Consider the following 13,699-nt stretch of genomic DNA (forward strand, 5'->3'; position numbering starts at 1 on the left):
GGCTCCCTCCGAGTTCGAGGGCCGCAAAAGGACCATATATGTGTGAAAAACCGTGTTTAGAAGGATTCCCCACCATCCCCGCCCGGCCCCGCGGGCTGGGGCGACCACGGCTAAGAACACAACGCCCACGCTGTTGCCGACCCAAAAGAAACAGAGAGAGGAGAGACGGAAACTGTTGCCCTGGAGGCCGCCCGACCCTCATCGCCTGGGATGGGGGAGACAGGCCCTGAAAAACAAGGCCCCACCACCCACGTCGCTCCCGCCAGCCACCGCGGCCCCCTGGCGCCCTTTGCCGCCCAGCCGCATCCTAGAGTGCTGATCCCCTCTGTCGCTGGCCCTGGACCCCAACCCTCTCAACCCACGCCTCCCCCTCACCGGCTGCCACGGCCACCTCCAAAGGGCGCCGCTTTTCGGGCCAAGTCTCCCCCGCCGGGGTTTCCCTCTCTGACCTCATTTCCGGTCTGGGCCGGAGGGGTGGGGCAGTGGCAGAGTGGGAGGGGCTAGTTGCTAAAGGGCCCGCCCAGAACCAGCGCTTCCGTCCCGCGGCCTCTCCCACTTCCGCCCCTCGGTGGGCGGGGCCACGGGGAAGCTGGGAAGTGGGGCAGGAAGCAAAGAAAGGAGCAAGTAGGGTTAGCTGGATGGCCAGGCGAGGCAGAGCGGGGCGTTGCGGCGCCTTGGGGAAGACCCTGAGAGCTGGCCTGGTCTCTTTTGGGGGCGGCAGCACGTTGGACGCTGAGGGTTTGTGAGGTTGGGGAGAAATGGATCTTTGTTCTTAACAATTGTTAATACGACCTTTGAGAGGGGGCGATTTTGCATTGAATTATTTGTCTTTGGCTGAGGTTGTGGCTCAGTGGTAGCGCGCTTGCCTAGCATGTTCGAGGCCCTGGGTTCGATTCTCAGCACCACATAAAAAAAGTGAACAAAGATATTGTGTCCATCTACAGCTAAAAAACATTTATAAAAATAATACATGTCTTGAGCTATAAAACAAATGTTGAATTATAGCAAAGTATAAAGAAATAGTCTTCCTTCCATACAGACTTAAGTACGTGAAAAAATAAATGAGGAAGAGAAATCTCCCAAGTAATTTATGTAGCTACCCCATGCTGAAGCATAACTCCCAACTCCTTAAGTGTGAGCTGTGCATAATGCATAGTGACTTCCTTCCGAAGGGGACAGTGTGAAAATGCAGCAAAAATGAGTAACTTTACAGTGGAGAAACCTGACAGACACTATCACTCTGGTGATCAAGGTTAATGTCAACAGTGCTAAATCATATTGATAGTGTAGGAACTCGATGTGATGAGATTGGCACTTTATGGCACTTACCTTCTATAACCCATAACCCTAACCTAATCACAAGCAGGAAAAAAAAAAAAAAATCAAACCCCAGCAGAGAGAAAGCCTACAGAATGCCTGACCAGCATTTCTCGATATTGTTAAGATCTTCAAAGACAAGAAAAGTCTAAGAAATTGTCACAGCCAAGAGGAGCCTGAGGAGACGTGACAAGTAATTAATTCTACTTTCGATGTGCTGAATTTGCGACTCCCACAGGACAGAAATATGGAAATATTCAACAGGTGTCCACAGCCAGCAACCCTATTTTTTGCTTAAGTGAATATTCTCTCCCACAAATGACATCAGATCCCGTGATGTCAGTTGCCTCCTTGAGGACTGAAGGTTCCCAAATTTCTAGAAATCCAGCTTTGATTTTCTGGTCTCAGCAAGATGCCTCCATTTTATGTGCTCCTCAGCATCTCTGAAATTTATCAATATAAATCTCAGTTTCTACCATAGTTCCTATCAAATCTGCCCCTTCTCCTCTGTTTCCTGTTTGAGAAACTTCACCACCACTATGCAATAAGAAAACTCAAAACCATTTTTTAAATCAATTTATTTGCTCTAATTTGTTATACATGACAGTTGAAGGTATTTTGGTTCACAGTCAAAACCATTTTTAAAAGATTCCTTCTTCTTCCTTATTCCCCTTTATTTAGTTCAATGCTAGACCTAAGCTCATAGATTCCGCTCCTACACCATTACTGCATCCAATCTCTCTCTGGTTTTTGCTCTGCTATTGGCCTCATCTGGTAAGTAACCACTCTTCTAGATGATGCAGCAACCTCAGTGGTCTTTCCATTTCTGTTTGTTTTCAAAAAAGCCATTCTCTACAATAAGCACCCAGTGAGCTTTCTAAACACAGTCTGGATCATGTCCCTTCAACCTTCTTGAATCATGCTTCAGCATGCCATACCACTTGCTGCTTCTTGAACATCCTTGGGATTTGAGGTGATTTAAAGGCTCAGAGCTAATATCACTTCCCTGAAGATTTCCCACTCCTTTGGCAAGCAATCTTCCCCCACCTCCACGGGCCAGAATCTTTACTACAGCACTTTCTTCAATCAACTTTGAATTAGAGGCAACTACATGCAAGTTTGCCTCCCTAATGAAATCACTCATCCAGCAAATATTTACTGAGCACCTACAAATACCTGGCCCAGTGCTGAGCTCTACAGCAAAGCTTCCTCCATTGTACCAGAGGCCCAGCTGTACTATCACCTTCTCACCAGTGCCTGGCACAGTTCTTTGCATGTGGCAGGTGCTCAATAGATTAAAAACTAAGCCGGGCGTGGTGGCACTTGCCTGTTATCCCAGTGGCTGGAGAGGCTGAGGCAGGAGGATTGCAAGTTCAAAGCCAGCCCCAGTAACTTAGTGAGAACCTAAGCAACTCAGCGAGACCCTGTCTCTACATAAAATACAAAAAAAAAAGGGGGGGGGGGCTGGGGATGTGGCTCAGTGGTTAAGCACCCTTGGGTTCAATCCCCAGTATTCACCCACCCCCTCCAAAAATAAACCTAAATGCTTGTTTACTAAATGATGGATCAGGAAATTAAAAGTACTTGCCTCAATCCTAAGAGAAAATTTTCATGAAAGCTCCACCTTCATGGGATATGGAAGCCATGGGCGGAGCTACATAAGAGGATGGAAACAGAGGAAATCTGCAGAGGATTAAGGGAATGGCTCAGAAGGAAGAGGGAAGTTGAAGATAACCACGGTATAAAAGCCAGAGGAGGGAGAGTTTTAAGAAAAAGAAGACCCAAAGAACCACTGGGAATAAATAGTTCGAAGAAAAGGCCACACACTTGGCAATTGAGGAGGTCACTAATGGCGATGAGTGTGAGCCCACTGCAAGCAGGGCCACTGAGGAGGAGGGAGGGGAGAACTGACCAGCTGTGTCTAGAACTGGCTGCATAGCTTCCGGGCCTTCACTGCCTCGTCAATCATATGGGGACAATCGGGTACACACATATCTTTTGATTGGGGATAAAATAATAACTGTAAATAATGTAGCAGAGAATCTGACACAAATGAACTGCCCCCAAATTAATAACAGTTACTGAGAAAAGGAGAAGATTGGAATAGATGAGGCAATCAGTGGAATGTGGAAAAACCCTGCTGAAAAAAAAAATCTGCACATGGGAGGAAATAATAGCTCTCTCTCTCTTCCATCCTCCCCATCATAAAATATTTTTAAGTTAGTTAATAATAAATACAAATTTTCTGTTGATTTATTAGATTCCCTGCACTTGTAACAAACCTAAAGTCCTCTCCATGGTCTCAACAACAAAATGTCTGCCCCCTATCTGCCTCTCATCTTGATCCTCTCCCCATGTTCACAGTATCAGCCCACCAAGGTCTCTTTTTCCAACTTCCTCAGGGCCTTGACATATGCCCTGCACCTCAGAGCATCCTTGAGATCTTGTCTAAAAAGTCACCTTCACAGAGAGACCTTTCCTAATATGATCTCAAGTACTTTCCATCCTATCACCTTGTATCTTAATCCATTCTGTGCTACTATAACAAAATGCCACAGACTAGTTAATGTATAAAGAAGAGAAATTCTTTCTTCACAGTTTTGAAGGCTGGGAAATTCAAGATGAAGTCTCTGGAAGATTGGGTTGTCTTATAAGGCCTACTTGCTGCTTCTAAGATAGTTCCTTGTTGCTGCATCTTCCAGAAAGGGGTCAGAGTGTGTCTCCACGTGGCAGAAGGTGGACTGATGAGTGAGCCAAAAGCTCTGAGCTATAGAAAACCACTCTTCTATGGATTTAATCCCATTCATAAGGGGCATCCTCATGACCTAATCACTTCTTAAATTCTCCACTTCCTAAAACCATCACAGTGGCCATGAAGTTTCAATGCTGGATTTTGAAGGAGACGCATTCAACCCACCTTCCCAATGGCACATATCACAATCCAGCACTGCCTTGACGATTCTTCCACATTTGGACCTCCCACTGTGATGTAGTTTCTTGGTAATAGGGACATTGCTATCCCTACAAAGACCTTTGATGGCCGAGCAGGGTGACACATGCCTGTAATCCCAGCAGCTCAGGAGGCTAAGGCAAGAGGATCATTGAGTTCAAAGCCAGCCTCTGCAACTTAGGCCCTAAGCAACTCAGCGAGACCCTGTGTCTAAATAAAATATTTTTAAAAGGCTGGAGTTGTGGCTCAGTGGTTGAGTGCCCCAGGGTTCAATCCCTGGTACCAAAAAAGAAAGAAAGAACTTTGATCCCTCTGGCACCTGGAAGAGTGCCTGTCACATAGCAGGTGCTCAATAAACATTTGATGAATGAGCTCCTTATTCATCTCCACAGTTTTGTTGTTTTCATTTTCCCCTTTTCCAGGCTCAGCTTTTCTCTAAACGAATCCAAGACATCCTGAAATATTCCCAGAAATTCTTTTCAGCAGCCACTGAAGAGATATTTCTAATAGAAGCAGCATCCATCCATCAGGGAGGGCAGGAATGTTAGCATTTACTTGGAAAAAGAGTGACTCTCAGCAGTGTGCCCTCCTCCCTTGACCTGCACTCTTGGCACCTCCTCTTTGGCTTTATAGGAGACGTCCACGGTAGCAGGGATTAGGGTAGGGGTGTGGAGCACTCATTGACAGCTTTGGTATCGGAAGCAGAGTTCCTCCCTGTGGAGCACATTGTGGAAGGGGCTTTGCTGTGGTCCAGAGCCCGCCAAGGGGCAGGTGGCAGCTGGCAGGTCTGCCACACCCCTGAGACCCATATCTCCCCTCACCCTCTTCCCCTCTTGTTGAATTTTGTTGAAGTAGCATTTATTAAAGGCTTGCCATAGGCCAGGCAGCATGCCAAAGGCTGTGATGTCGGGAGCTGCTCTGGAAGCAAACGCCCTTGAGTCCTGAAGCACCGGGCCCTGACCGATCACTACATCTGTAGTGACTTGGGCATTGTCCCAGCTGGGATAGCAAGGTGTGGCTTCAGGGGTCGGCTACCTGCTGGGGTTGAGTTACACGCACCTCTTCCTTTGTAATCCTACCCCTTGCCTCATTTGAATGTTTGTCCCCAATAAAGGGGTTCATTCCACCTAAAGTCAGAGGAGCCATCATAAGACCCAAAGAAAAAGGTAATTTCTCTGTCTCTATGTGATCATTTCGTACCAGCCCAGTTTACCTGGAGTGACCTTAAGTGTTCAGTCGTGGGACGCGACACTTTAACTTTTTTCTTTCCTTCCCCCCCATGGTACTGGGGATAGAACCCAGGGCCTGATGCATGCTCTACCACTGAACCACATCCTCAGCCCTTTTTAAAGTTTTTATTTTGAGACAGGGTCCTAACAAATCGCCCAGGCCAGCCTCACACTGGCGAACTTCCTGCCTCAGTCTCCCCAGGAGCTGGGATTGCAGGGATGCCTCTCCACATCCGACTCCTAAACTTACTATTTCACTCAGTCTTCTCCACAACTGTTTTGACATAGGTGATTGTATTCATTACGATAACAAGTTATCACAAACTCTGTGGCTAAAAACAACACAAGTTGATTTTCTTCCAATTCTGTAAGAAGTATGTTGTCAGCCTCACTGGGCTAAACTCAAAGTGTCAGCTGGGCTGCATTCCTTTCCAGAGGCTGGGGCGGGGCGCGGGGGGGGGGGGAGTTCATCTCCTTCATTTTCTAGCTTCTAGAAAAATCTAGACCACTCACATTCTTCCTCCTGTGGCCCCCTCCTCCATCTTCAAAGCCAACAACATGGAATCTCCCTGACCCTTCTTCCGTCCTCACATCTGTTTCTGACCACAGTTGGAAAAGGTTGTTAGCTTTCGGGGACCCATGTGCTTAGGGTGTGTCCACTTGGACCGTTCCCTCTCAAGGTCCTTAACTTCAATCACAAAGTAACTTCTACTGTGTCACATATTCATAGATTCTGTGGGACCATTATTCTGTTTTCCCCATTTTTTTTAGAGAATTTTTAATATTTATTTTTTTAGTTTTCGGCGGACACAACATCCTTGTTTGTATCTGGTGCTGAGGATCGAACCCAGGCCGCACACATGCCAGGCAAGTGTGCTACCGCTTGAGCCACATCCCCAGCCCTGTTTTCCCAATTTTGTAGATGAGAAAACCAAAGCTTTGGAGAGAGTTAAGTTTACCTCAATTCATAACTAGAAACTATAGAGCCCAGAAGGAGATCTCAGGCTATCTGACTCCAGTTCATCTATTCCTACTGTGCTCTTTTCTGTCACATCAGCTGCAATGGACACTGTTGACTGTGTACCAGGAAACCTCCCTCCTTCTTCCTCCAGAACCTTCCAGCTGTATTACTCTGCGAGAGCTACCATGACCAAATACCACAGACTGGGTGGCTTAAACAAGAGAAGTTGGCTTCCTCCCAGTTCTTAAGGGTGGAAGTTCAAGATCAAGTGCTGAGAAGATTGGTCACTTCCTGGACCTGTGGCCTTGGTTTGTAGATGGTCACTTTGTAACTGCCTCTACACATGAACGTCCTTCTGCGTAGACACACCTATGGTGTCTTGGTGTCCAAATTTCTTCTTCTTATAAAGACACTAGCCAAATTGGATGAGGGCGCAGCTTCACTTGAACTCGGTCACCTCTTTAAAGGCTCTGTCTCCAACTGCAGTCACTTTCTGAGGTCTTGGGGTTAGAGGATGAAGAGTCCATGTGATGGCCCTCACTCCCATTTCCAGGGGTAACATATCCAAATCCCCATGCAGATTATGTCAGGAGTGGATACATGGCCCAAAAGGGAGCAATAGGACATGAGGGGACAGTCATTGGCACCTTTTGAGAGACAATCAAGGAGGATTCTCCTCGAGAGCATCACAGGAAGAGACCAGCTCCTCTCTTTCTGGAAACTGTCTTGCCTGGGTGTGACACCTAGAGCTGCCACACATTCATGCCAATGTCCTGAAGATGTTTCCAGCACTGAGGATGGAAGTTCAGAGAGATGGAAAGAACCCTGATCTCTGAGGAGATCCCTAAGCCCAGATCAACTAACTCTTTAGGATCTTATTCCAGAATGTTCTGTCATGTGACCTACTAATTAACCTTGTTGTTCAACTTCAGTTGTGATCTGTCATTTCTTGAAGCCAAGAGTACCCTGGCTTTTCTACCTGCCCCACCGCCAGGCCACTCTCCCATAATCACCACCATCTTCTTTCTTGCCCATCTCCAGGACCTTACCTCGGACCACTCACCTTGGCAAAACCTCTAGGTCCTCTACTCATGTGCCTCCTTCTGACCATTTGCAGAAAGGAGAATTAAATAGATACCCAGACTTATACTCCCAGAAACTCAAATCGTTCGGCTGTTAAAAGCTTGGAGATATTCCTCCAGATGTGTGTGTGGAAGAGATGCTCAAAGGTGCAGGAACCCTCTGGGCAGATGAAAAGGGGCTTAAAGTAACTGAGCACAGGTCACTCACCTCTCTGCCTGGATGACTTGTTCTTACACAGACATCATTGGAAATCTAGAAGAGCAAGAAATGAGCTGGACACAGTGGACACACCTGTAATCCCAACAGCTCAGGAGGCTAAGGCAGAAGGAGCACAAGTTCAGAGCCAGCCTCAGCAATGGCAAGGTGCTAAGCAACTCAGTGAGTCCGTATCTCAAAATACAAAATAGGGCTGGGGATGTGACTCAGTGGTTGAGTGCCCCTGAGTTCAATCCCTGGAACCAAAGAAGGAGGAGGAGGAGGAGGAGGAGGAGGAGGAGGAGAAGGAGGAGGAGCAAGAAATGGGAGTGGTTGGAGCAAGGAGGAAAGTTACCAGAGGACAGCTGAACATGACTTAGTGATTGTAGGTACCAGGATTCCAGGAAATACCCCAGAAATACATGGAAGATTAAGTTAGATGATAATGAAATAGAACCATGCATCACTTAACAAGGATACATCCTGAGAAAAGTGTCACTAGCCAATTGCATCATGTGCAGACATCACAGAGAGTGCTTGCACAAGCCTAGCTGGTATTGGCTGGTCACTAGATGTGGCCTCTTGATGCCCTCACTAGATGTAGTGAATGTGAGACGCATGAAACTGCTATCAGCACAACAGGGCACTCTGTGGTCAGGGCTGTTGTTTGGGGGGTTTTGTTTTGTTCTGTACTGGTAATGGAACCCAGAGGCACTTCGCCATGGAGCTACATCCCCAGCCCTTTTTACTTTTTATTTTCAGACAGGATCTTGCTAAGTTGCTTAGGGTCTCACAAAGTTACTGAGGCTGGCCTCAAACTTGTGATCCTCCTGCCATAGCCTCCCAAGTCCCTGGGATTGGGAGATGTGCTCCACCACGCCCAGCACAACATACCGTTTTACAATAAATCTTTTATTTTTTTTATAAGAAGAGGCAATATACTCTAACAACAAATAATACAGTTTAGGACACAAATAAACCAGTAATATTAGTTGCTTATGATCATTTAGTAATATCCTGTACATAATTGTAGGTGCTAAATTTTCTATATGACCAGCAGTGCAATAGGTTTATTTACATTAGCATTATCACACACATGAGTAAGGCATGGTGCTATGCCATGAGGATGGCCATCATGTCACTGATTAATTAGAATTTTTCAGCTTCATGCGAACCTTATAATACCGCCATTATCTCTGTGGCCCATCGTTGACCAAAACATCTTCATTTGGTGTATAAGAGTCTGTAGCAACTATCAAGCACTCGGTAGTGCAAGAGACTATTCTAACCATCAACGTGGATTTCATTAATCCTCTGAGGATTAATCCTCATGGAAATATTATGGGTAGGTAGAATGATTATCTCCTTTTACAGATGAGAAAACTAAGGCAAAAGCGGTTCCTCAGCTTGTCTAAGGCTGTACATCTGGTAATTGGGTCTCCAGGTGGGGCGGCTCTGGGAGCCATTCCCTCAACCAGGAAGTTACACTGTCTCCAAAAGGAGAGCATGCGCCTAGCATCTTGCACGGTCACACACAGATGATGCACAGTGACTGTTCGGCATGGACTGTTACACAAAGAAATTGGCACCTCCTTTATTTAATGATGACATCATTGAATCAATTCTCATGACCCTTTAATCAAAGTGCAACTGTCCTTCTATAGAAGTAGAAACTGAAGCTCAGAGAGATTAAACAGAGTCCTATGAAAGGTGTATAAAATAACCATGATTTGAATTGGGCATCTGACTCCAGAGGGTACACTTTGGAAGTGTATTTGGCAAGAATTTCCTGCACTAACACTCATTCATGGATTAACTCAATCTGCTAGGAAATAGTTATTCAGTGCCTACCACGTCTTAGCTACCAAAGATACACCCACAAACAAAACAGACAAAAGTCCCTGTCTTCAGGATTCTTCTATTTCCTAGGAGAGAGAACAACAATAAGTGGATCAATACGTGAAATGTCAGGTGGTGGAAATGCTATGAAGAAGAATCTGCAGGATGAGAAAAGATGTGCTGGGGGGGGGACTTGCTGCTACTTGTGACAGTATCTCTGAGCAGACACCTCAAAGAAGAGAGGAAGGGTGCCATCCAACCACCCCAGGAACATTCTAGGCAGAGGGAACAGTAAGAGCAAATACCACAAGGTGGTGTATTAGTTTCCTGGGACACCATGACAAAATAGCACAGACTGGGTGATTTTTTTTTTAATATTTATTTTTTAGTTATAGGTAGACACATTTTATATGTATGTGGTGCTGAGAATCAAACCCAGTGCCTCACGCATCTAGGCGAGCGCTGTACCTCTGAGCCACAACCCCAACCCTGCAGACTAGGTGATGTTAAACAACATAAATTTATTCTCTCAGAGGTCTGGAAGGTAAAAGTCCAAAATCAAGGTGTGAACAGGGTTGTGCTCCACCCCAAGGCTCTAGGGAAGGGTCCTTCCTTGCCAGCTTCTGGCCTCTGATGGTCGCAAGTCCTTGGTGCTCCTTGGCTTTCTAACATATCCCTCCAATCAGCCTCCATCTTTATATAGAAGTCTCCCTTTCTGTGTGGCTGACTCTGTCTCTTCTCCTCTTCTAGTTAGGGCTCTAGACATTGGATTAGGACCCATCTAATCCAGTATGACCTCATTTTTTAAAATTTCTTTATAGGTGTTGATGGATCTTTATTTTATTCATGTATTTATATGTGGTGCTGAGAATCGAACTCAGTGCCTTGCACATGCTAGGTAAGTGCTCTACCACTGAGCCACAAGCCCAGCCCCAGTATGACCTCAATTTAACTTGAATATATCTTTGAAGGCTATTTCCAAATAAGGTCACCTTCCACAGGTACCAGAGATTAGTTTAGGACTTGAACATATATTTTTTGGGGGGGACACATTAAAAATTGGGGTTATTAATGGCATCATCTTATCACAGGCCTCCCTCTGACTACAAATTATTCACGTCCCTCCCACATGTAAAATATGTACACCTGGCCCACGGACACCCAGAAGTCTCACCCTACTGCACCGGGCTAGGAGTCTAGAGTGTTGGAATCCACATCAGGACCAGACACAGCTCCTTACATGTGGCTCCTTTTGATCCAGAGACCTATGACTCCAAGAGACACGACGGCTGTAGTCTGACTGAGCTGGTGGACGTGGTAGTAGGGCCACACAACATTTACACTCCATAACAATATGGATACAGGTCATTGATATGGGAACGTATTCTTTGGCCCAAGCTACCATGACTTGGTATCACACACTGGGTGACTGAAACAACAACAATTTGCTGACAGTTCTGAAGGCTAGAAGTCCCACGTGTCATCAAGCTTCATTTCCTCTGAAGCCTTTCTCCTTGGCCTGTAGATGGCTTATTCCTGGGTCTTGGCACGGTCTTCCCTCTGTGCACGTCTGTGTCCAGGTTCCCTAGGCCAAATCATATGGGATTAGGAACCATCCTAATGACCTCATTTTAACTTAATGACCTCTTTAAAGACCCTATCTCCAAATGTAGGCACATTCTGGGGCACTGGGAATTAGGACTTCATCCTATTAATTTGGAGGAGATACAGCTCATCTCCTAACAGTCCATCGTGCTACTTGTTTTCTCTGGGTCCCACCTGCCCTTTGTTCCCTTTCCCCCTTTTCTTCCTTCTAGATTGCTTTTTATGGTCTCCTTTTTCCCCTTTGTTGGCTTACTCTGTACACCTCCGTTTTAATATCTTTAGCAGGTGTGTAGGGTTTATAATACACGTTAGGACTTAATCTCAGTCTGCCTTCAAGTAACCTCATGCCTCTTCGTGCCTGGGATAAGAACTGGCAACAGGGGCTGGGGATGTGGCTCAGAGGTGGAGCTTGGAGCAGAACATGACCATTTCCTCTGCCCTCACCTTTGGGCCACCATATTGTAGGAGAGAAGGGATTTCTCAGCCTGTTACGAGGTTCGTGGCTGAGACACCTAAGACATATTAGCTAGAGAAAAGCAGGCCCATTTATTTTAAATAAGTTTCTTCAGACATGAAGACCCAAGGAAACCGAAATGTGTCTATTTTTATGGACAGTCACCCAGAAGGTGTGATGGGGGGACAAAAGGGCATGGGCCGATGGGAACAAACTGGGGGAACTAGCCAGGCCCCTTTGTTCAGATTCTTCTTGACATTCCGTGTCTTTGAGGACAAGGACATTCTTTTCCTTCAGGAGCAGGGAGGACCCCTCTGAAATAGGGATCTTTTGATTTATTTTCAGGGGAAGGTCAGCTAAGTTTTATGGCCCACTCGAGGCGAGAAGGGGCAAGAGGAATTCCTTCTGGTTCCTACGGCCTGCTTCTGCTGTTTCCTCCACGGACAATGTGTCGTGTTTGGGGGTAGCATGTCCTGAATCCATCAGTTGTCCCACCTCCTACTTCTACATATGGTGGGAGTCCTATAATACATTGGTTTTTGTTTGTTTGTTCGTTTGTTTACCTTCAACAGCCAGTTATTGCTTAAAGAGATTTTTAAATAAAAATAAGTTTACACAGGGCTGGGGTTGTGGCTCAGCGGTAGAGCGCTTGCCAAGCACGTGTGAGACCCTGGGTTGGAGCCTCAGTATCACCTATAAAACAAATAAAATAAAGGTATTGTGTCCACCTACAACTAAAAAATAAATATCTAAAAATAAATAAATGTCCATTGATAACTAAAAATATTTTTAAAATAAAAATAAAATAATTTAAAAGCTTCAAACATACCATTTTTGGAGTCTTTGATTCCTTGGTGCGGATTCAGATCTCTATTATGATTTTACTTCCATCTGCAATTTTTCCTTTAACATTTCTTGTCGTTCTGGATGTCTGTCAGGATTCTTTAGCTTTGCTTTCTCTGCAAAAGTCTTTATATTGTCTTCATTTTTGAAAGATGGCTTTGCAGAGTGTCGGATGCCAAGTCAACAATGTTTTTCTTTTGGTATTTTTAAAATGTTGCCCCACCCTCTTCTGGCTCACATTGCTCAGAGACTGAGTCGGCTGTTTTTCTTCTCTTTTCTCCTCTAGCTATGTCCCTTCTGTACTTGCTGCTGTTAATATTTTCTTGTTATCTCTAGCTTTTAGAAATCTATGATGAGCCTTGGTATTAGTTTCACCTTCATTTTTGTCCTTGGGGATCACTGGGCTTCTTGAATCTGTGGGTTTACAGCCTTTTATCTACTTTGAAAACCTTTTGACTATTCAATTTTTTTTTAATTAACTGATTTATATTGTGGTGCTGGGAATGGAACCTAGGGCCTTATGCACGCTAGGCCAGCACTCTGCCACTGTACCGTACCTCCAGCCCTTTGGCTATTATTTCTTAAACTATTTTTCTCCTCCCACGTCCCTTCTACTTCTGGAATTCTAATTATAGGCAATGACTCACAGACTGATGGTGGTTCACTTATGATTTTTTGTTGTTGTTGTTCTATAGTGATGTTAAAACTTTATGCACACACCATTCTGGTTTTTTCACTTTCAATAAAGTATCCAATAAACCACTTGAGATCAACATCTTATTATAAAATAGGATCTCTGATGATTTTGCCCAAATATGGGCTAATGTAAGTATTCAGAGCATGTTTAAGGCGACATAGGCTAAGCTATGATGTTCACCATGTGACGTGATTAAAGGCATTTTAGGCTTATGATATTTTCAGCTTAGAATGGGTTAATTAAGATGTGACTCCATTGTAAATCAGGAGCATATATTAGGCTGTTCTCAGTTGTTCTTTTCAAAATCTTTCTCTCTTTCTTCCTTCCCTCTGTTTTATATTCCTTTTTTTTTTTCTTGGTATGTTTTATTTCAGATAGTTTATGTTGCTGTCTTCAAAATTACAAATCTGTCCTCCTCTTCCTCCTCCTCCTCCTCCTTTTGCAGGAGCAGGAATTAAACCCTCAGTTGTTTTTCCTCTTCCTCTTCTTCTCCTTCTTCTTAGACAGGATATCACTAAGTTGCTGA

The 13,699-nt window shown here is 45.0% G+C and overlaps 1 protein-coding gene across 3 annotated transcripts in view; it reads right to left on the reverse strand.

The window, feature by feature from the left end:
- Gpatch2l (G-patch domain containing 2 like) overlaps window positions 1–474 on the reverse strand; it is a 58,707-nt gene extending 58,233 nt beyond the window's left edge. For 2 of the 3 annotated variants that reach the window (XM_046440789.2, XM_058577874.1), the window contains exon 1: window positions 376–474. The gene's annotated coding sequence lies outside the window, so the exon portion shown is untranslated. The remainder of the gene's footprint in view (window positions 1–375) is intronic. The other variant, XM_046440792.2, reaches the window with a different exon arrangement.
- Between the last annotated feature and the right edge of the window lie 13,225 nt (window positions 475–13,699).

The sequence above is a fragment of the Marmota monax genome, unplaced genomic scaffold (assembly GCF_021218885.2).
Source record: "Marmota monax isolate L192 unplaced genomic scaffold, Marmota_monax_Labrador192_F-V1.1 WCK01_AAM20220418_F8-fsc00017, whole genome shotgun sequence".
Taxonomy (NCBI): domain Eukaryota; kingdom Metazoa; phylum Chordata; class Mammalia; order Rodentia; family Sciuridae; genus Marmota; species Marmota monax.